The 23229-nt window shown below is 36.7% G+C and overlaps 1 pseudogene; it reads right to left on the bottom strand.

Annotated features, from left to right (window-relative positions):
* LOC119242825 (heat shock cognate 71 kDa protein-like) overlaps positions 1 to 23229 on the bottom strand; it is a 102855-nt pseudogene that overhangs the window by 22568 nt on the left and 57058 nt on the right.

Genomic DNA, 23229 nt, shown 5'->3' with positions numbered 1-23229 from the left:
TGGACACTATCCTGGAACATGCTAGCGTTTCAGAGTCTAAGAGAAAAACAGATCTGCTCTAGCCCATCTCAAAACCTCAGAGACAGAAAACTTAACCAGGACAATCTGCACCATAGCTTAAAGCATGCTCTAGATCAGGAGCTGGAGAACTACGGATCAGGAAGTCAAATCTGTTCACTGTCTATTTTATTTTGCCCATGAGATTAGAATGACATTCAAATACTTTTTAAAAAAAACAAAAATATTCTATGCTACTTGAAATGATATGAAATCCAAACTCCTGTGTTCATAACTAAAGTTCTAATGGAACATTTCAGTGTCCATTTATTTATTTATTGTCTTAAGACTGATTTTGCACTAAAAACACTTTAGTAAAATTCCTGCAATGAAATATCTACGGTGCAAAATCTAAAATATTTATTTGTCTGGCTTTTTAGAGGAAAGATTTAGAGTCTTCAAGAACACAGTGACCAAATAAACTAATGGGATTTTTCTCATGGAGTGCATTCAGGTATCATTTAACCATTTATTCACCCATCTAACAAAAAATTATTTAGCAACTACTATGTACACAGGAACTGAGGCTAAGAAGATGAAACATCATTGTTGCTATCAATAGCTTATGGAGGAGACAGACAATAAAACGAATGAACACATTATTTAAAGAATGTAACAGTCGCACAGTACAGAGTAACCTAAATCATACTGGGGTGATGGCAGAAATGATGCTTGAACTGAGTTTTGCAGGATGAATGAATTGTAAGTTAGCTAAAGAAGATAGTCCAGGAATAGTAAATAAAGTATAGAATACATATAGGTACATTGTATAGGTAAAGCATAGAGGCTTGAAAAATTTGATCATTCAGGAAGCTTTAAATAGATTTTTTTAAATTGTATTGGAGGGTTAAAATGAAGAAACTGATGGAAATTAGAATGAGTGGGTTTTTTTATGTGCTGGGGTAAGAAATTTAAAAATCTTCTATAAGCTGAGGAAAGTTACAAAAACTATTTTAATTAGAGAAGGGGCATAATAAGAGGCTTTATAGGGCACATTCTTCAACTCTTATCTTTTCATTGAACCTTCATGGAGCAGCATTTGTGTCTGATTCATAGTCTTTGACAGTGGTAGAGAATAGCTCTGTCTCAGATACACAGAGGACACAGCTTTCCTTTGCAGGGACCTCCACTCAAAACTAGCACAGTGGCAGCCTGTTACTAAATCAACACTCAGATTGAATCTCCTTTAATAATCCTTTAGTCATATCAGATTTTCTTTATTTAGCAGGGCCACTTTGGCTTGATTGGAAGATGTGCTCCTGAATGTCATATTTTCCTTTCTTCTTTCCTAGCTTATATCAAGATACATTTGTCAAACACCAGGTTGTTCTAAGAGCAGACACTGTAAGGTATAGGGACTTAGTGGCTAAAAATGAGAAGTTCTAAGTTCTTTAGATTTTATATTCTAGTGGATAAACTAGCAAAAAGAATACCTATATCTACAAAGGTAATTTCAGATATGAATTGATGATATGAGGGGATTAGTTTGGATAGTATGACAGAAGTTAACCATGATGATGGAACATGAGGTACATGAAATTTCAGAGGAGTTTTCTTTAGGATGTTGACATTTGAACTAAGATGTGATGGGTAAAATGAGTAAGGTGCAGAGCTGCTAAGGAATTTGGCAGAGATGGAAGAGTATATGATGAGTCTCTGAAAGGAACTGAGCTTACTTTATTTGAAGTTTTGTGTGGTTAGTGTGTATTCAGTAATGAGATGAGTGATGCAAGCTGAGACTCGAGAGATATGTGTGATTCTAATCATGCTGAACCTTATGACCCATGGTAAGAATTAGAATATTCTACTATAAACAATGTGACACCACTGCTTTAAGTTTGATAGTGACATAATATGATCTCTATTTAAGAAGTTGGGCTGCATGCAGAAGAAATGTCAGAGAGGAGTAGAATAGGGAGGTCAATGGGAAGCAGTGCAATAATCCAAAGAACACATGCAGGGGACTGATGTTAGCATGATGGGATAGGGAGATAAATGGGAATATGTAAGATGCATCTTGGAGGTAGCATTGAAAATACTTGAAAACTGTGTGAATGGTAATGTTTCTGGAACATAGAAGTCTGGGGGAAAGAGAAAAGCATTGAAAAAAAAAAAAACAGGAGCTCTATTTTAGGTATAAAATATTTGAAGTTCCTATTGGATATCTAAATGGTATATTAAGTAAGTAGTGTGACCTGAAAGTAAACCAAAAAGAAATTGGAAAACAAACATGAGCAGCTAGACCAATGGCTGCCCTTGCAGGAGTTACTGGAATAAATAACAAAAGGGACTGGGTTTTATGGCTGCACAGGAGCAGACATTTAGATATGTCATGTAAATTAAGGCTAATTCCTGAATATGCAATCCTTATATGAACCTTGGACTTTGGAACATATCTGACTTAGTGAGATGACAGATTGTCTATTTCAGTCTAGATTCTGGGTACAAATAGCTATATCTGACAATTTGTAACCATAGACTTATCCTCTGTGGTTTGTAGATTGAATATATATATTGCTTCCATGATCTGATAAACCATAACTAGAATTTAAGCACTATCTTATTAGGATGAATTGTCAGAAGATGGAGCATAGAGTTGCCTGAGAGGATGGAAATTGGGGAATATTCTGAAAAGAAGCGAAGCACAGAGGGAGGAGTCTATGTATCTCATAGATCTGTGTACCTGCTTATACTTGTTTTACCCATGAAGTCTGTAGGGGATGAATCCGAGAGCCTAGAAGAAAACAACAAAATAAAGTTTGAAAAATCTAAGCAGAACTCTTAGTTACTTCCCATCAGAGGGCAAGCAGAAATTAAAATTTTAATCTCATCAATTTAGAAAGACTTGGTCTTTCCATCAAAATCCCAGAAGAACTGTGATCTTGGAAATATGTTACAACAAGGGTGAGATCTAAGATAAAATGAAAATCTGAATTTTTTTTCTATCAAATTATAAGAAATAGCCTCCACATGTACAAAGTCATAATTTGGTAATAAAATTGTATGCCAGAACAAATGTAACACTATTCTGAGTAGAGTAATAGAATCCAGACACTTCATCACTGAGAATGTCAAGCATATACAAGGTAAAATTACTACACATGGAAATAATTAGGAAAGATAGAACAGTCAAGAGAAGAAGTAGCCATTAGAAAGATTGCAAAATTCCATCATATGTTGGAATTAACAGACATTAAGGTAAAAAATTAAAATATGGTAATATGAACTTAAAGAAAAAGCTACTCACAGTGAGTAGATGTAGTATAGTGTGAAGACATGGGATCAATGCAAATGATCAAATGGAAGTAGAATAAAATAATGATACACTCTTTTAAATTTTAAACAATTGATAGGATTTAACAGAATATTAGAGATGGCAAAAGAAAAATTCAATCCATTTAAAGAGGAATTAACTGAAACCACTTAATTTGAAGACCAAACAGAATCTCAGTGACCTCTGGGACAATATCAGACAATATCCAATATCCTATCATTTATGTAATTGCTCCCAGGAATGGAGGAAAGACTTGGGAAGAAAAGAATTTGAAGGAAAAATAACCCCAAATTTTCCAAGTTTGGTAATGATCACCTTACAAATCCAGAATGTAAAGAGAAATCCAAGTACAATAAATAAAACACAATAACTCCACATGGCCATACAACATGGCCACACTGCTGAACACCGGATAAGAGAAACAATCTTGAAAGTTAAATTTACTGTAATGAATGAGAATCTCTGAAGGGAAAAAATAAAACTTATTAACACAGAAATTATATTCAGCAAAAAAAAAAATCCTTTAATCAGAATTAGCAATCAAAAAAGATAAACTCATGCCATCAGTAGCAATGGGTGGAGCTAGTGAAATAAGCCAGAAGGGAAAAGAAAAATATTGGATGGTTTCACTTATAGAAGGAATATAGGGGAACCAAATCAGGGGTCAGGAAGAAAATAACAAAAAAATAAGTAGCAAGCAACTATAAATCAGAGACATTCTGCAAGGGAGGGGGAGGTAGAGGAATCAAAACAGGGGAGAGAAGAGCACAAGGGAATATGGTGATGGTGAATGGGTGTATTGCTGGTGGGAATTTTATGGGAACTACACCTGAAAGGAGAAAATATACATTGTGCAAAAATGAACAATGATATGTGTGAGATATATATATATATAAACATATTACATATATATTTATATATATACATTTTAAGGAAGAAGGTGAAATAAATTTTCAGATAAGCAAAAGGTAAGAGATTCATCATCAACAGAACTGAAATAAAAGTGATGGTAGGGCCTCCCTGGTGGTGCAGGCGGTTGAGTTCCGCGCTGTGAAGCTGTCCACAGCCTCTGTAGTGCAGGTTCCTGCCCAGCGGGCCGGGGCGAAACCCACATAGCGCGGCAGACCTCTCCTGCCTCACCAGCTGTTCCCCTCAGCAGTGTATTTCATAAGTCTGCCTGTTCTGTTGCCCGCTCTGTCTCTGGTGAATCCTTTCACCCTCCCGTGCATCTGGCCTGTACCCTGGTTCTTGTATAAATAAATAAATCTTAAAAAAAATAAGTGATGGTAAAGTCACTTGACAATACCGTATGTTGATAATATTGGAACAACTGGTAATCCCAACACTGCACTAAAGTAGTACAATGAATTTTAAAACTATGTAAATCTATATAATTGTTGTGATTCCCACAATTTCATTCCTACTATTTATCCAAGGATGAAAAAAATATATTTTAGCAAAAAATCTTTCACAGGAATACACATAGAAGCTCAAACATAGTAACTCTGAATTAAAATAACTCAAATGACAACGGAGAATGGAAAAGTAAAAGCGGTTTATATTCATGAAATGATTCTATTAATGTATAAGTGAAATTTATAAATTATATTATATTAAATAGCATGAATATATCTCAAAGCATTATACTGAATAAAATGAAAAAGACAAAGTAGGAAAAACTGTATGATATTTGTATGAAGTCCTATTAATATAATGATAGAAATAATTGTAGTTATTGCCTCTCTAAGTAGAAATTGAATGGAAGAGGGCATGAGGTTAATTCTAAGATGATAAAAAGCTCAATTACAACATATTTAGAGGTATATATCTTCAACCAGCTGAAAAAAGCTCCACAAAGAAAGTCACACCAAGAGTGATATCAAGTACAGATTATAGAAAAATTGAGAAAATAATCTATTAGCAAGTGTTATCTGACAATAAATACTTCAGATTTTCAGTTCTCATGTGTTAGTCAATTAAATATGTTAAATGTGATTAAGAACAAAATAAAATAAGAAAACCACAAGGGAAAACTAAAGTACATTAAAGAGTAAAAAACTTGTTTTAAATAAATGAAACATCTATAAATAAAAAATATAGCTTAAATTAAAACTCAATTATGCATGCAGGGATGATAGAGTGGAGAATTTGTAAAGGAAGCTGAGAAAATTTGCCAAACACAGTATAAGATTTCAAATGATTGAAAATATGTAACTGACCTAAAAATATTAGAAAAATAGAATAAAAGGCCCGGAATACACAACATGCAATGGAATACTACCTAGCTATTAAAAAAATGAAATATCATTTATTTATTTTTCTTTTTTATATATTTTTTACATCATTTTTCATTTTGCACAATGCATGCATTTTCATCTTGGTTATAGTCCCCATACAATTCCCAACCCCCTTGTTTTGATCCTACTCCCTCTTCCCCCCCTGTAGTGTGAAGATTCTTCAATCTGCTAAAGATGGAGCTTCCATATGATCCAGCAATTTCACTCCTAGGTATTTACCCAAAGGACAAAGAAACATTAATTCAAAAGGGCACCTGCACCCCTATATTTATAGTGACACTAATTATAATAGGTAAGCTATGGAAGCAACCCAAATGCCCAAAAATAGATGATTGGCTCAAGAAAATGTGGTACATATATACAGTAGAATATTACTCAGCAATCAAAAAAGATAAACTCATGCAATTTACAGCAACATGGATGGAGTTGGAAGGGATCATGCTCAGTGAAATAAGCCAGAAAGAAAAAGAAAAATAGCAGATGGTCTCACTCATAGCAGGAATTTAGAAAACATAAATAAGGGATGAGGAAGAAGACTAATTACAATAAAGTAAAAATCAAAATCAACAAACAACTATTTATTTTTTTTAAAGATTTATTTATTTATGTAAGAACCAGGGTACAGGCCAGATGTGCAGGAGGGTGAGAGAATTCACCAGAGACAGTGTGGGGAATAGAATAGGCAGACTGACTGAAATACACTGCTGAAGGGAGCAGCTGTTGAGACAGGAGAGGTCTGCTGTGCCATGCGGCTTACTCCATGGCTGGCAGGGATCAAACTGGCAGGGGCAGGCTCCAACAGCTTCACTGTGCTGTACTCAACCACCTGCGCCACCAGGAGGCCCCCCCCCAAAAGATGAAATATTGCCATTTGCAACAACCTGAATGGAACTGCAGGGTGTTATATAAGTAAAATAAATCAGAAGTGGAAAGGCAAGTAATGATTATGTTCATGTGTGAAATATATTGATAGATAAACAAAGGAATAGAAAAACTAAACCAAAACAAACTCTAGAATTCTGAGCATAGAAATGAAACTATCTGAGGGCAAGTGTGGGAGTAGGTGAGAAGGGGGTAGAGGACACAATGGAATATGGTAGAGGGTTATAGATGCTTCAGTGTTGGAGGTGATTTTGTAACATAAATTTGAAGGGGTCTGAACCTATAACCCAAGTTATGTACAATGTTGTAAACCATTGTTATTTAAATAAAAGTAATATAATAAAGAATAAAAAATATATTGTTTTGCATTGAGGGAAGGGAGGAGAGGCAATATATATATATATATTTTATTTATTTATTTTTATTTTTTATTTTTTTTTAGATTTATTTATTTATATTATAACAAGCACTGGGTACAGTCAGAAGCGCGGGAGGGTGAGAGAATTCACCAGAGCCAGAGCGGGGAACAGAACAGGCAGACTGACGAAATACACTGCTGAGGGGAGCAGCGGGCGGCAGGAGAGGTCTGCGCGCCATGTGGGACCCTCCTCCAGTGGCCAGGGAGCAGCTGGGGATCGAACCGGCGCTAAGGAGGTCGCGGGCAGCTTCGCAACCCAGCGCTCAACCACTGCACCACCAGGGGAGACCCTATATATATTTTTTAATTGGTACTTTTCCAACATCAAAGATACAAATTATTCAGGAAGCATGGAATTTAAGAATGATTGTAAAAAAATGAAAATTTCACCCATAGAAATATGTATAAGAACAACAAAAATGTATAAGAACAACAAAGACAAATATCTTAAAAGTAACCAAAGAGAAAAGAAATTCCCTAGGAACAAGCAGACTGATAGTCAATTTTTTAACTATAGAAGTTGCAATCCAAGTTCCCAGAGAAAACAGCTACAAACTATAAGCCTATATATCTAAATGATATTTTAAGACTTATATGAAACGAAGATATTTTTAGACTATGAATGAGAATAGTTGACCACCTCCCCACACAAAGCAGTATTAATTCAGTAGAAACCATACTTTGAATTTGGTATTTTCCAAGACTAGTGATAAGCTATAAGATACTCGCACCTGATGCTGGGCAGCAGCAGGGAGCTTCAGCTGTCAGTTGGCACATCATCATGAGGGCAAACCACCTTCCACCAGCTGGTGTGGACCTTTATCAGGAGAGGAGAAACTGATCAGCGTGTCATTGTACATCTCCATCACCACACAAGTAATTTAGTGAAATGCTTAAAATATTCCTCAGGCCCAATGTGCTTACAAATCTGTTAATGTTGAAACCCCACATAACCTTCAGGACAGAACCCTATAAAATTACATGAAATACTCAATACTTTATCCTAAAATAGTCTTTGTGTTAGATGATTTTCCCAATTATAATATGCATAGAATAAGAATATAATAATGACAATATGTGGAGGAATAAAAAGTAGAAGGGAGACCATTAGATAAAAAGCAAATTAAGTTTTTATACTATTTGGCAGGAGGTTAAGTATATTTAATAATTTTACGGAAAATTAATAAAATAGACAGTAAAATTTAAGGATAGGCACTTACGTAATGAGATTTTTAAATGTAATTTTCTCAATAAGAAGTAGTTCAAACACAAAATAAATAAGTATGAAAAGCATTTGGAAAACCAGTGTGACTGAATATATATATTCACTCAAAATTTAAACAACATTCTTTTCAAGCACTCCAGGAATATTTATAAAAATAGACCATGTAGGAGACCATAAAGTAAATATCAAAGACAGCAAAAATCTAGTATTATGCAGAACATCTTATCTGACCACAGTGCCATTAAGCTAGAAATCAATAACAAAACATAATTAATTCCATATTTCTGAAATAAAAAATTAACTCATGGATCAAAAGTAATCAGCAAAAATTTAAAAATATATAAAACTAAATGGACAGAATAAATGGTTGTTTTAAGTGTTAAATGATTTGTCCCACACACAACTATAAAAACTGAGCAAAAATTGGAAAATAACCAAAGCAGGAGAAAATTTGAGACTCATTTACTCATGAAAGATTATTACTACATGAAGTAAAAACTATGAATTTATGACTTTTCTGCCTGGGACCACCCCACAAACTCCTTCCCTCAGCAGACACTGACATTAGTGATTCACAGGGACCCATGATAGTTTAGCTGAGCAGTTGAAAATTTTAAGGGAATGTTTGAAAGCAATAGTACCACAGAAAAATTAAATCCAAAATCTGAGCATAAAACATCCAAATACACGTATAAGTATGGAATTCTGCATACACATTAGATTTCAGAGAGTTATAAGAAGCAGCAGACACTTTAGGGGAGTCTACTCTTGAGAGCAGAAATGCTGATAAGATTTTTGAGTTTTAAATGGATAAGAGAACTGTACATAAGACCTGAAACCATAAAATATATGGAAGAAAATATAGGTAAAATTGTACAAGATATAGATTGCAATAACATCTTTAAAGACTCATCACCCAAAGTGAAGAAAGTAAAGGCAGAGATAAACACCTGGGATTACATCAAACTGAAAAGATTCTGTACACCAAAAGAGACATTAACCAAAACAGAGAAACACCCCACTGATTGGGAAAAAAAAAATCTTTGCACTCCATTCAACTGATAAGGGACTGATCACAAAGATATACAAAGAACTCACACGGCTCAACAAAAACAAAATAAACGGTCCAGTCAAGAAATGGGCAGAAGAACTCAAAAAACATTTCTCCAAAGAGGAAATGCAAATGGCAAACAGGCATATGAAAAAATGTTCAACATCCCTTATCATCAGGGAAATGCAAATCAAAACCACATTGAGATACCACATTACACCAGTAAGAATGGCACATATCAAAAAAACAAGCAACAACAAATGTTGGCGAGGATGCGGTGAAAAAGCAACTCTCCTACATTGCTGGTGGGAGTGCAAACTGGTCCAACCACTATAGAAATCTGTCTGGAGGTTCTCAGTCTACTAAAAATGGAGCTACCATATGACCCGGCAATTCCACTATTAGGGATCTACCCAAAGGACACAAAAACAGTGATTCAAAAGACCACCTGTACACCTATGTTTATTGTAGCACTATTTACAATAGGTAAAACCTGGAAGCAACCCAAATGCCCAAAAATAGATGACTGGATCCAGAAGATGTGGTATATATATACACAATGGAATATTATTCAGCAATCAAAAATATGAACTCTATTTCTGGGCTCTCTATTTGGTTCCATATGTCTGTGTGTCTGCTTTTGTTCCAATACCAAAATAGTATAGCTTGAAGTTTGGAAGTGTGATGCCTCCTTTCTCCTTTGTTTTCAGCAGTAGGGCTTTGGCTATTTGTGGTTTTTTTGTGGTTCCATATGAATTTCATCAGTATTTGTTCTATTTCTTTGAAGAATGTCATTGGGATTTTTATTGGAATAGCATTGAATCTGTACATTGCTTTTGGGAGGATGGCCATTTTAATAATGTTGATTCTTCCAATCCATGAGTGGGGCATGTCTTTCCATTTCTTTGTGCAACTAATCTTTAACCAAAGAGCAAAAAATATGCAATGGAACACGGACAGTTTGTTAAATAAATGGAGCTGGGAAAACTGGACCTCCACATGCAAAAAAATGAAACTAGACCACTACCTCTCACCATGCACAAAAATCAACTCAAAATTGATAAAAGAACTGGACATAAGACCTGAAACCATAAAATATGTAGAAGAAAATATAGGTAAAACACTATAAAACATACATCTCAGAAACACCTTTAAAGACTCATCACCCAAAGCAGTGATAGTGAAGGCAAAGATAATTATTCAGTAATCAAAGAATATTATTCAGCAATCAAAAAAGATAAACTCATGCCATTCGCAGCAATGTGAATGGAGCTATAAAGAATTATGCTCAGTGAAATAAGCTAGAAGGAAAAAAGAAAACTATCGATGGTTTCACTTATAGCAGGGATATAGGGGAACCAAATAAGACATCAGTGTAAAAAAATAATAACAGTACGAAACACAACAAAGCAAAAACAGACAATTATAAATCAGAGACATTCTGCAGGGGAGGAGGCAGGAGAGGGATCAGGGTGGAGGAGGGAAGAGCACAGGGGGCTGTGGTGATGGTACACGGGTGCATTGGTGAAGCAAACTCTATGGGGACTACACCTGAGAGGGTGGGGGGAAGTAAACATTGTTTAAAAATGAACAATGAGGGGGCCTCCCTGGTGGCTCAAGGGGTTAAGACACACAGCTCTATGAGGCTGCCTGCAGCCACTGCAGTACAAGTTAGATCCCTGGCCAGGGAGGTGACCCACAGGGCACAGCAGACCTCTCCTGTCTTGCCTGCTGCTCCCCTCAGCAGTCTGCCTGTTCTGTTTCCCACTCTGTCTCTGGTGAAAGCTCTCACCCCCACCCAAATCTCTGGCCTGTACCGCAGTTCTTGTATGCATAAATAAATAAATAAATAAATCTTTAAAAAAATGAACAATGATGTAAAAACTAAAAAAAATTAATGAAAAAACAAAAAAAGGTTTTTGAGTTTTCAATGACTTTGAGCATATTTCTCAACACATGTATATTACAAGCTTCAGAAAGAAACAGTGGAAGGCAGTAGTTGTTGATATGACACTTCAAAAGAAAGGAAGGAAAAAACGTTTTTAACCAATAGTACTATGTCTGTCAAACTACCTTTCAAAATGGAAATCAAATTACAGTTAAATGAAAACATTTTCAAATGAATAAAAATGGAATCCATTGCTAATAGACTTGTACTCAACATACACTAGAAAAACATTCTTTCAAACTGAAGACTGGGGATTGAACTGGCGCTGCAGAGTCTGCGGGCAGCTTCACAGGCCAGCCCTCAACCGCTGCGCCACCAGGGGAGGCCCTCAGATAAAAGACCTTAAAGACAAAAATTGTTACAGAAACAGAGTAATATTTTATAATAAATAATATTTGTTATAAATGAGTATAATAAACATTAAATAGGAAATTCAGAAGTAAAAAATAACATACAAACATATGTGTGTCTTGCAACAAAGCCTAAAAAATCTTAAAAATATAATTTAACAAAATGGGGCCTCCCGGTGGCACAGTGGTTGAGCGCTGGGTTGCGAAGCTGCCCACAGCCTCTGCAGCACCGGTTCAATCCCCGGCCACCGGGTGAGGGTCCCACATGGTGTGCAGACCTCTCCTGCCGTACCGCTGCTCCCCTCAGCAGTGTATTTCATCAGTCTGCCTGCTCTGCTCTCCGCTCTGGCTCTGGTGAATTCTCTCACCCTCCGGCGCTTCTGACTGTGCCCAGTGCTTGTATAAATAATAAATAAATCTTTAATATATATATATAATTTAACAAAAAATACAATGGAATAAAATATGAGAAAACAGAAACACTGGCATAACTTGAAAAAGTACATAGAGAAAAATATAGCAAAATGGAAATAAATACTTACATATCAATAATTTTCCTATAGGTCAATGCCTGACCTCACTAATCAAAAAGCAGAGTGATTGGTTGTAACAAAAAATAAAACTCACTTTCTCCTCTCTCCAGGATACAAATCTGAGCTCTATAGGTAAACATATTCTCAAATTAGAAGGATGGAAAACAATCTTGCAAGCAAATGATGCCATGTAAAATGCAGGGGCAGTCATACTTAGATAAAATAGAGCTCCAGCTAAAAAATTAACAGAGATTGGAACAGACATTATGTAATGATTAAGGAAGTAATAAATCCTCGAATAGGTTGAGACTAAACAACATGCTGTCGAGTAGCTATTGGTTAATGAGGATATTAAAGTTGAAATTAAAAATATCTGGAGAAAAGCTAAAAGACACAAACTATCAGATCCTATGGGATTCATCAAAAGAAGTGCTATGGGTAAAGTTTATAGCTTACAGGCATATATCAAGAAACAATAAATATCTCAAATAAATACCTAATTTTACACAATAAGGATCTGGAAAAACAAGAGGAAGTAAAACCAAAAGCCAGAGTTCCAGTGTCGATTTCAGCTGACCTACTCTGACAGTCTCTGGAGATACACCATCCCTCATGCCCAGTATGTACACTCTGTGACCTTAACCCATATGGTAGTCACCCCACTCTCTCTTGGGTTATGCAGCTCTGCCAAATGGAGATTTCAGTTTTTCCTGCCCTCTCTACCAAGTAGACCCTCTTTGTGCATGCAGTCGTTATCTGGTCATCCTCCAGTGACTTGTTTTTATTTCTGTATAATTCAGTTGTAAGTATGTAAAAGAGGCAATCCCAGCATCTTCACTTTCCTGCCATCTTGTTGGACTCATCAAACAAAAAATTACATTCACTTGTGGTGGCTGATGTTCAGTACACATATTGTGATCATTTCATAATATATACATATAATAATAACTATGTTGTACACCCAAAATTAATATGTGATATGTCAATTATATCTCAGTTAAAAATAAGTAATAATACTAGTTCTAATTAAAAAAAAAATCCTTTTGACCCTAGACCTCGTTGCAACTGGATTTCAGGTGTAAATTATAATCTACTGATGAGAAGCACTTGCAGAAACATAATTAGATGAAATAAAGACAAAGCACAGTTGTCTATTGTGATGCAAATCATGGTGACAGCAGTGGGAACCAGGTTCTATGCTGGCAGCTCTCTCAGCAGCTTCCTGATCATGGCTTAAGTGCCTGAAGTCAGGGCTCTGAAGTTTTGAAGTTATATTTGTAGGAGTAACTTGTCAATTTAGCAAGGAATTTCCTGGTTCTACAACTTGCAGAGTTTAGTGAGTCTGTTCTGTGATGTGACCCTAGATTCTACTTGTTAGTCCTCCCAGTGATTCTGTATGTCATTTATACCAATTATCTATTGCACTAATAGTGCGGTTTCACAGACATTTCCATTTCACACAGCAGCCATTTATTATTACTTCCACATACTTACAACTGAATTATACAGAAATAAAAACAAGTCACTGGAGGATGACCAGATAACCACTGCATGCACAAAGAGGGTCTACTTGGAAGAGAGGGTAGGAAAAACTACCCTCCAAACACAGTTTGGATATTTGTGATAAAAAAGCTGCATAACCTAAACTTTGCATTAACTTGTTAGTTCTTCTGGTCTAGGTTGAGCTTGAGTGATCATTGAGGAAAAACAACAACAAAGGAAAAAATTCCCCAAGTATATATTAAGAGTCTATATATAGGTAGTTATATATAGAAAAAAATAGGTATATATATATATATAATAAGTGTATATATACATATATACATATATGTATATATATATGAAAAATGTATATATATCAATTTCTGCCCTTGTGTTCTTATATATATTAGTGAATATGCCATATTTTGGTTTGAGAATGATGATGTGCTTTAAATTTTTCAAATTTTTTTTTCATTTTTTCTTTTTATAATTTATTTATTTATACAAGAACTGGGGTACAAGTCAGAGGTGCGGGAGGGTGAGAGAATTCACCAGAGACAGAGTGGGGTGCAGAATAAGCAGATAGACCAAAGACACTGCTGAGGGGAGCAGTGGGTGAGGCAGGAGAGGTCTGCCGTGTCATGTGGGTTGCTCCCTGGCCAGCCAGGAATAGAAACCGCGCTGCAGAGTCTTTGGACAGCTTTACAGCGCAGCGCTCAATCTGCTGTGCCACCAGGGAGGCCCTAAACTTTTCAAATATTTTGAGTAGTTGAATTATTTTATGTAGTAAAAAATTAAGGGTTCTTTTTGGTTCACAAAATAATTCAATGATAGATTGAATCTCTAAGTTGTTTAGAACGTAAGAACATATATGTTTATAATCTCTGAAGGGACTTGGAAGAGAATGTGAGTGGTGTTAGGACATTCATCCCCTTTCTTACCACCAATATCATTTATACCTCCATAAAGCATTTCTATTTGAACTATTCAGAGGACAGAAACATAGACTTTTAGAACTGAGAACTTCACTTTGTGCAGACGAAATCCATTTCCCAGTGTGAAGTGTCTTCCCTTGGTTCCCTCACCAAATTTTCAGGTAGATAATTGGCTTAAAATAGCCCTCGCACTTGGCCAAGGGGAGTTCAATGAGCTGTGGGACTCTTCTGCTCACATTCAATCTGAAGATCTTGAAATGCGCTTGGCACATGGTAAACACTTAATACATACTCTGTTGAATGGGTGGATGAATCTTTTCTTTCCCCCTCTGAGTCCACTATGAATAATTATCCTTAATTGACCGAAATGAACTGAAGACTTTTCTTATCTGCTGGTATGCAGTTTAGAGGTACAAGTAAATAAACCCGTGCTTCAATTAAAAAAGAAACCTTTCTAAATGACTTAGAGAAACACATATAGCTGAAATAATCTTTGATTAATCATATTTCTGTCAGGATATTAAATCTATTCTACTTGTGACTTGTCAGAATAGAGTAACAAAGGTGTAGAACCACTGTCATGAGGATATGACATTTTCCTGAAACGATAGATTCTCCCAGTTTAAAACTATTCAAACTTAAATCTAAATTGTACATTTGCATTTGTTGTATTTACATGTTTGAAAGTTTTCAATCCGACAGAGTTCATTGCAATATTATACTTCACTGCTCTTTTAAGAACTAATACTCTACTGTTTTGGGGATCTAAATTGAATCAACTTGCATATCTAAATAAAATCTCTGCATATTTTACCATAGAAATCCCATAAGGCATTTTATTTCCTATGTTTGTAAGACAGTTGTAAAATAAAAAAAAAATTAAAGATTTCTTCTGGGTGCATTTTTATTCAATGGAATACCTTCTTAAAATTTCCTTCACATTATCAAATTGAATAATAGGATTAAAATCCAACTATTCTCTGAAAGTAACAACATGGGGGAATCACAGTCGCCCTCTCTCACCACTTGTACCCTATTTGGAAATTTACAAAATCTCCAAATATCCAATAACATTGTCCAAAAGAAACTAATGACCAAAAACAAACACCCCCAAACCAATAAAACCATCAAAACCAGGGAGAAGTAGGACCAACTGTATGTCCAAAAGTAATTGCATGCACGTAAACAAAGAGTAAATACAAATTACCTTACACTGCATTCTTAACTCTGCTCCAGGCCACATGAAAGGCTTTGTCTTTATCAGAAGAATAATGGGTAGCTGAAGGCTACCATGTGACAAAACCAAATAAATAGGGATAGCAGCATTATGTGATCTCTTCTTCATCTTTGTTCCTCTTAAGGTAATCTGATGTTGTTTGTGCAATAAGAATAAAGTGGATGAGACAGTTTTGTCCACTATTGTCCATTTAATATCTAGCACAGGGTTTGATATTCAAAAGTAAGTGGGTCAATAAATATTTGTTGGTTGAATGATTTAAAAAATGTTTAAAAACCACTGTAAACTTATAAGAGAATAAATTAATCTGATTTGTGTGTAACATCTTCATTAAGAGGTTCTAACTGTGGGTCACTGTGAGCCAAACAGCGTCCTGGAACCCCAGAAACGTGGTCTTTTGGAGAGTCTTAGTGTAGGCACAGTTTGAGCATGGAGAACATATGTTGTTTTAGAATTTCAGTAGATTAGTTCTGAAAATGGATATTCTTTTGGAAATCCCATCTAGATGGAAATTCTAATACTTCTTTAGATGAGGTGAGTCAAGTTTTATTGTTTTCACACAAGTGCAGAAGTGTGCATTTTAAGTGATAATGATACTGCTATAATTATAAGAAATGTGAATAGACAGGCGGGTCATTTTTCTGATTTTTAGTGAAGTGGGTGTTGCTCTGATGGAGGTATTTGTCACAGACTTAAGGCTTTTGGATAACAGCTATGTGAGCTACAGTCAACCAGAGGCAGCTGACAGCTGCTTTAGATTAGTTGGGAACGGTTCCTCTTTAAACCTCTAGACAGTCAACAGAAAGCTATTTCAGGCTTCAGATATATTCATTTATTTTAGAACTCCTTTAGAACAATGAACAATGTTTTCAGCCTGTTGGCACAGACTTTTTATAATTTTTCTTAAATTACTCAAATCAAATCAGGGCTGAGTTGGTTGCCTGCACAATTTTGGAAGACTATGGCAAGAATAGCGTTCTGTTGTTGTAGTTTTAGGGGATATTGCTACCAGGGGATTATTGCTTGTCAGAGCTAACTTCTGTGATGGCTTCCTGTGAGACTGAGTTGGTTTTAGTTTTGGCAGTAGGATTGGTTTTTTAGAGTGGCAAAAAGAGAAGGAATATTTCAGAGTGGAAAAGGTAGGTCAACACCAACATTTGGTGGCGTGACCAAGGTGGTGCTTTGGAAGTGGTTTTGCCATTGTCTTTCAGTCCTTAAAAATGGCAGCTTTAAAAATTCTGCTGAAGCCCTCCCTAGTGGCTCAAGGGGTTAAGTCTCAGCACTATGAAGCTATCAGCAGCCACTGCAGCACCAGTTCGATCCCTGGCCAGGGAGCTAACACAAATGGCGCAGTGTATTCCAGTCAATCTGCCTATTCTGTTCTCCACTCTGTCTCTGGTGAATCCCGTAACCTGCCCCCTCCCCCAACCCCTGCCCCTCCCCTGCACCTCTGGCATGCAACCCAGCTCTTGTATGCATAAAAAAATAAAAAATACATAAAAATGCTGTTGATGGCCTCCACATGCATTCTATGAATAGCAGATGCTCCCATGACCACACATCTCCTTGCTCAACACTTCCGTACACTGTCTGACTTATTGCCCACACCTACATTTTTTTTTTTTTTATTCCTATGGGTTTTCTTTGGCCACCAAATTTCATTTAGCTGCCCCAGAATAGAACAGAAAAGTAGGTAATTGGGAGAATTAACACTTCCTGGGGAGTGGTCCTCAACCAACAATCAGAGTTGGAGTGTAACTACCTTCATTCACTCTTGGATGAGATCCCTCTCCACATATCTCTACACCAGCTCTCAGGATTCCCATGTGGAACACAGTGGTCACTGGCTTGGAAATGCACCATTTGTTGTTTTCATTCATTGCCTTGTTTCACCTTCCTACTCCCACAGTGGTATTTTCCTTACCTCTCCAATAAATAAATTCCTGTCTCAAGGTCCATTCCTGAGAAAATCCAAACTAAAACATTATACATATCAAATAATGTTAATGGAAAACTTTTTGTAGCATGGACATTCAGGAGAAGTCCAGATACACCATAGACATTTTCTTGATGCTGTCAGTGTTTTCAGCTCTTTGTGCTTTCAGGATAGTGGCAGTAACAGTAACAAAATGAAAACGGTTTTCTTTTTTTTAATTTTTTTTTTAGGTTTATTTATTTATTTTATACAAGAACCGAGGTAGAGGCCAGATGCGCGGGAGGGTGAGAGGATTCACCAGAGACAGAGCGGGGAACAGAACAGGCAGACTGATGAAATACACTGCTGAGGGGAGCAGCAGACACAACAGGAGAGGTCTGCTGTGCCATGTGGGACCCTCACCGGCCGCCGGGATCGAATGGGCACTGCAGAGGCTGCAGACAGCTTCACAGCGCTCAACCATCTGTGCCACCAGGGGAGGCCCAAAAATGTTTTTTTAAAAATCCAACTTGATGATTTAGTCAATATTTACTCTCTTTGCATACAGTTTTTTCAATAATCAAGAAGTTCGAATGACATGACCTTGTAGTAGTGGCTTCATTTTTTCCCTACAGAGTCTGAATTATATTCTCTATAAAATAGAAACCAAATTCATATTAACTTTCAGCTAATTTTATTCCTAATAGTTAAACTTGGTCATGATGAAACTTACTTGCTACTTTTATATACATTTACTGTTCACTTGGAGCATCTTGGATTTAGTTTTCATCATGTAGGCACTTCATTATCTAGAGAAGCAAAACAAAACAAGACAAATGAATATCTTCCTTCTAGAGATTTTTCTTCTGGTCTATTAATAAGGGAGTAAGGTGAACTTCTCCTTTGGATTTGTATATGGATAAATGGCTTCTAGGTTTCTTCTTATTTTATTTTATTTCATTTATTTATCTATCTATCTATCTATCTATCTATCTATTTATTTTTTAAAAGATTTGTCTGTTTATTTATACAAGCACAGGGTACAGTCAGAAGTGCAGGAGGGTGAGAGAATTCATCAGGGTCAGAGCAGAGAGCAGAGCAGGCAGAGGACCGAAGTACACTGCTGAGGGGAGCAGCGGGTGGCAGGAGAGGTCTGCGCGCCATGAGGGACCCTCCTCAGGTGGCCGGGGAGCAGAGCAGCCGGGGATCGAACGGCGCTGCAGAGACTGCGGGCAGCTTCGCAACCCAGCGCTCAACCGCTGCACCACCTGGGAGGCCCTTTTTAAAATAAAGATTTATTTATTTATGCATACAAGAACTGGGGTACAGGCCAGAGGTATGGGGGTGAGGTGAGAGGATTCACCAGAGACAGAGTAGGGAACAGAACAGGCAGATCTACTGAAATACACTGCTGAGGGGAACAGTGGGTAAGACAGGAGAGGTCTGCTGCACCACGTGGGTAGCTCCTTGGAAGGTTGGGGATCAAATTTGTGCTGCAGAGGCTGCAGATAGCTTCACAGTGCTGTGCTTAACCCCCTGTGCCACCAGGGACACCCCTTCTAGGTTTTTTCTCGTGTTAAGATTCTGTAAATAAGTTAGTAGGGGAAACACTTGCTTATCCAGTGGACTGAGCAAGACCACTGGAAGAGAAGACTCTTCCTTTGCTATTAAGTGCACATCCCATCTTGCTTATGTTATCTAAGTGGTCATAAAAAGCATTTCCATATGATAAGTGCATCTAGAAAATTCTACTAAAATCTTAACATCATTGCCACTGCAGAGTTTAACTGTTCACGTTCCAAGATATATGTTGAAAATTCACAGCTAGCAGGATTATTATTGTACCTTAATTCAGGAATACTTTTAACTGAATGTGCAAGACCACATGACTTTCTAATTTATTTGTCTTTCTTGAGGCATTTGTGAGCTCAAATTAAGTGTAGCTAGTTTGGTCACTGCTGAAGGCAGGACAGTGTCTGAAGTGAATGCTAAAGGAATATGAAATGTGAATTATTTTCATTATTATTTATTCTATGATGTCTTATCACACATTGATGTCTGGATTAATGTAAAAGAGAGCCATTCTCATAAAGATAAGGAAATTATTGGAGCTGAGATTGTTAAATATTCATGAGAACTGGTATTAAACTTCTTATATCAAGTAAAATTGTACAAACGTAGGGGGAATACCAGATACAGAAGGAGAAAGACAACTAGAAGTTGAAAAGTATGGAATATATTTTATGTTTTAGGCTGTGCTGAATACTTCCACATTATATTTTCATTTGATCTTTGTGAAATTTTTGCAAGGGAGTATTATTTCCAGGTATACTGCTGAGGTTGAAGAAAGATAGGATTATCTTGTTGGAGGGTCATATGGTTCATAAATGAAAAAGATGGTGTCATATTCCAGTCTAACTCTGAAGCCCTTGATTATAATAAAGGGAAGGAGGGGAGGGAGGGTAAGAGGGAGGGAAGAAGAAAATGGGGAGGGAAGGAGAGAGATACAGTGAGTGGTGGGGAAGAAAGGAAGGACAGATAGATGATACATAGGATGCAAGATAATGATAGTAAATAGGGAGGACACAGAAGACAGATGTAACTCCAGCAGGTGCTCACGTGGGCTCTGTGCCAAGGTGGGGACTGGAGCAACATGTGCAGATATGATTGAGGACACTGGTTCTTTTTTCCTAAAATTATTCTAGTGGAACCTAAACAAGAGAATATTGTTTAGAATCCACTACTGGGGGGAAAGGGGACAGAAAATAATTAGGATTTTATTGAATTAGTAGGCCATAGGAAGGAACAACTTTCATTTGCTGTGAATATTTTAACTATTGGTAAATATATTGGGTGATTTACTTGGCAACATTCATTTTCCATGGTTGCCATATAATCAATCAAATTCTGAAGATAATTATTAAAAGAATTATTCTTCCTTTAAAAAAGGCAAAATGATTCTTAGACCCAAGATTTGGGTCTCTGTGGGGGCAGATGGGGGACCACGTACTGCGTGTGCCTGGGTGAGGCATTGTGGAAGCTGGATCCCTGCTGATTTTATCTCCATGGATGCACACCGGAGTCTGTGGAGGCCTCAGTGGTTAATGTGAAATTTGTAAATGCACTTGCATTTATGAACAGGACCTCAGGATGCATTATTAATGCTCTACTGAGAAGGATAACAAAAGGTTTTTGTGGTTTGTGCAGTAAATGGTATTTTCACTTACAAGTGGGATATAGTAAATACAAATTGATGATACAGGAACTAGTAATCTTAAAACCACAGCAAGTCAGGCTGACAACAGAGGTCAGTGCTAATGTGCTGTTAATTCAGTGGTAAACATTTCACTTTAAAACATTTCCATGAAAAGTAGATGGTAATTAGCAAATTCTTATGTCACTTCAGAAAGCTTTGTACACATAAAGATCATGAAATTCCCATGGTTAGAAAAGTGCACTTACTCTTCAGATATAATTTGGCTTATGGATTTATGTAATAGTTGCTATTTTGAGAAGGCAGATTTTTTATTTTTTACATAATGAAGTTTAAAATGAGAGTTGAACTTTTTTGAAAAAAATATTTCCAAATATAGAAAGATACTGGTCTTTATGGAGACAATGTTTTGTTATCCATTATTGTTCTGAGAGAACTCGGTGTTTATGAAAAGTTAAGGGCTTTCTGCAACTAAAGAATAAGCATGCTAACAAAGAAGCAGCATGGACTGGCAAGTCTCTGATTATAAATGCCTGATTTATGAGCCACCAGACAGCATGGAAAGATTTCTCTGGCCGCTGCCCTGTCACTGCTGAAGCCACAGCAGTAGGCACCATGACCCTGGTCACAACGATTTTAGTGGCAGTTTAGACAAAATGGGCTTCTGTGGGTGGGCCAGGTGGTCTACCTGGTTACTGGGTTATGTGGTTACCTGGGGTAGAATCTCATGGCAAACAATCAAGTCAGAAAAGATGCTAGACTCGTCATTAGGTCTGGAGCTGCCCTTAATGCAATGTATTCCTGTCAATCCAGTCAGCTGTACTTAGGCTGACATTGAAAATGCCGTATCAGAATATTTCCTCACAAAGTCATTAAAAAAAGATTCAAGGTCATTATACAGAAATCCAAGCAGCCAGACCCATGTGGTTATTCCAAAAAAAAAAAAAAGGGAAATAAAAAATGTACTGAGTCTGGTGTATCCTAGAACTTCAGTTTTTTTTTAAAAGATTTATTTATTTATGCATACAGGAACTGAGGTGTAGGCCAGAGGTTGGGGGAAGTGAGAGATTCACCAGAGAGAGTGGGGAGCAGAAAAGGCAGATCTGCTGACATACACTGCTGGGGAGAGCAGCAGGCAAGACAGGAGAGGTCTGCTGAGCCATGTGGGTCAGCTCCCTGACTGGCTGGGATGAACTCATGCTGCAGTGGCTGGCAATAGCTTGATAGTACTGAGATTTTAACCCTGGGCCACCAGGGAAGCCCCTAGAATTTCAGTTTTTGTCTAAAAATTACAACATTATGAATGTCAAATTTATAAGTTATTTTCCTCCTCATACTTACCATAGTCTTCTATGCTAAGCTTTTTGTGGGAAAAAGGAAAAAAGAGAGAGAGAAGAAAGAGGAGGGGGGAGGCAGGGGTAAGAAAGGAAAGAAGAGGGAAGGGGGTTGAAGAGAGGGGGAGAGAGAGAGAGAGGAAGAAAGAGAGAGAGAGAGAGAGAGAGAAACGAAAGAATGGATGCACATCCAAAAAGAAAATTCCACCTTCATGGCACTCAGCAATAAAAAACCAGTTTAGAACTGAGGAAAAGACCGCATGTGTATGAAAGGGAAGGAGGTTGGCTGATGGTGTGTTGATTTCAAGTACAATGTGGTATATTTTAAAGTATAGTTCTACTTTCAGAGAAAACAAAAAGCTCTAGAGATGTTAGTTTGTTTTTTTATGACTTCTTTTATTAGGCATTGCTTTTATTTCTTTAAAAGCAGAAGATTTTCTAAATGATCAAAGAAAGAATTGGGCAATATCTTTGGAGAAATTTCTTCACAAGTAGTGTAAAACACATTTTGCAAACAGATTAAACAAATGCAGGGCCAGCTGGCTCCAGAGATGGTCTTCCTGATTTGTTCCAAGTCTTTCCAGAATACTCACCTCTCTCTCTGTTTGGGGGCTTTCTTCATAAGCGCTTTCCAATGTAAATATTTATGATTCTTTTCACAGGCAATGGAAAGTGGAAGAAGCCTAGATAATTATGATTTTCCCTGTTTAGAAATTGTGGAGGGAATTGGATACAGTGGCTGCATTACTGATCTCTGAGGATAAGTGGCTAAACTATTTAGAAGTGAAAAATATGTGCTTTAATGGTAGGTTATGGTTTTGCATTTTTCAATTTGTTATAAAATTTATTGCACTACAGAATGATTACATGATGTTTTCAGATTAGGCCCAGATGTATATCCAGAACGTAAAATTACAGAGCTACAAATATGTAACATATGGCTTAGCTATCTTATGAAACCTTTGGGTTTAAAGAACTGTTAGGGCCTAGATCTCATAGGAAAAGGTCATTTTAAAGACTTTTGTTCTTTTTCATTATATTTATATAATTCATTATATTTCACGATATTATATCATC

This window comes from Talpa occidentalis, unplaced genomic scaffold (assembly GCF_014898055.3).
Source record: "Talpa occidentalis isolate TD23 unplaced genomic scaffold, MPIMG_talOcc4v2.1 talOcc4.13, whole genome shotgun sequence".
In the NCBI taxonomy this organism is placed as follows: domain Eukaryota; kingdom Metazoa; phylum Chordata; class Mammalia; order Eulipotyphla; family Talpidae; genus Talpa; species Talpa occidentalis.
This window is presented reverse-complemented; position numbering and strand designations above follow the sequence as displayed.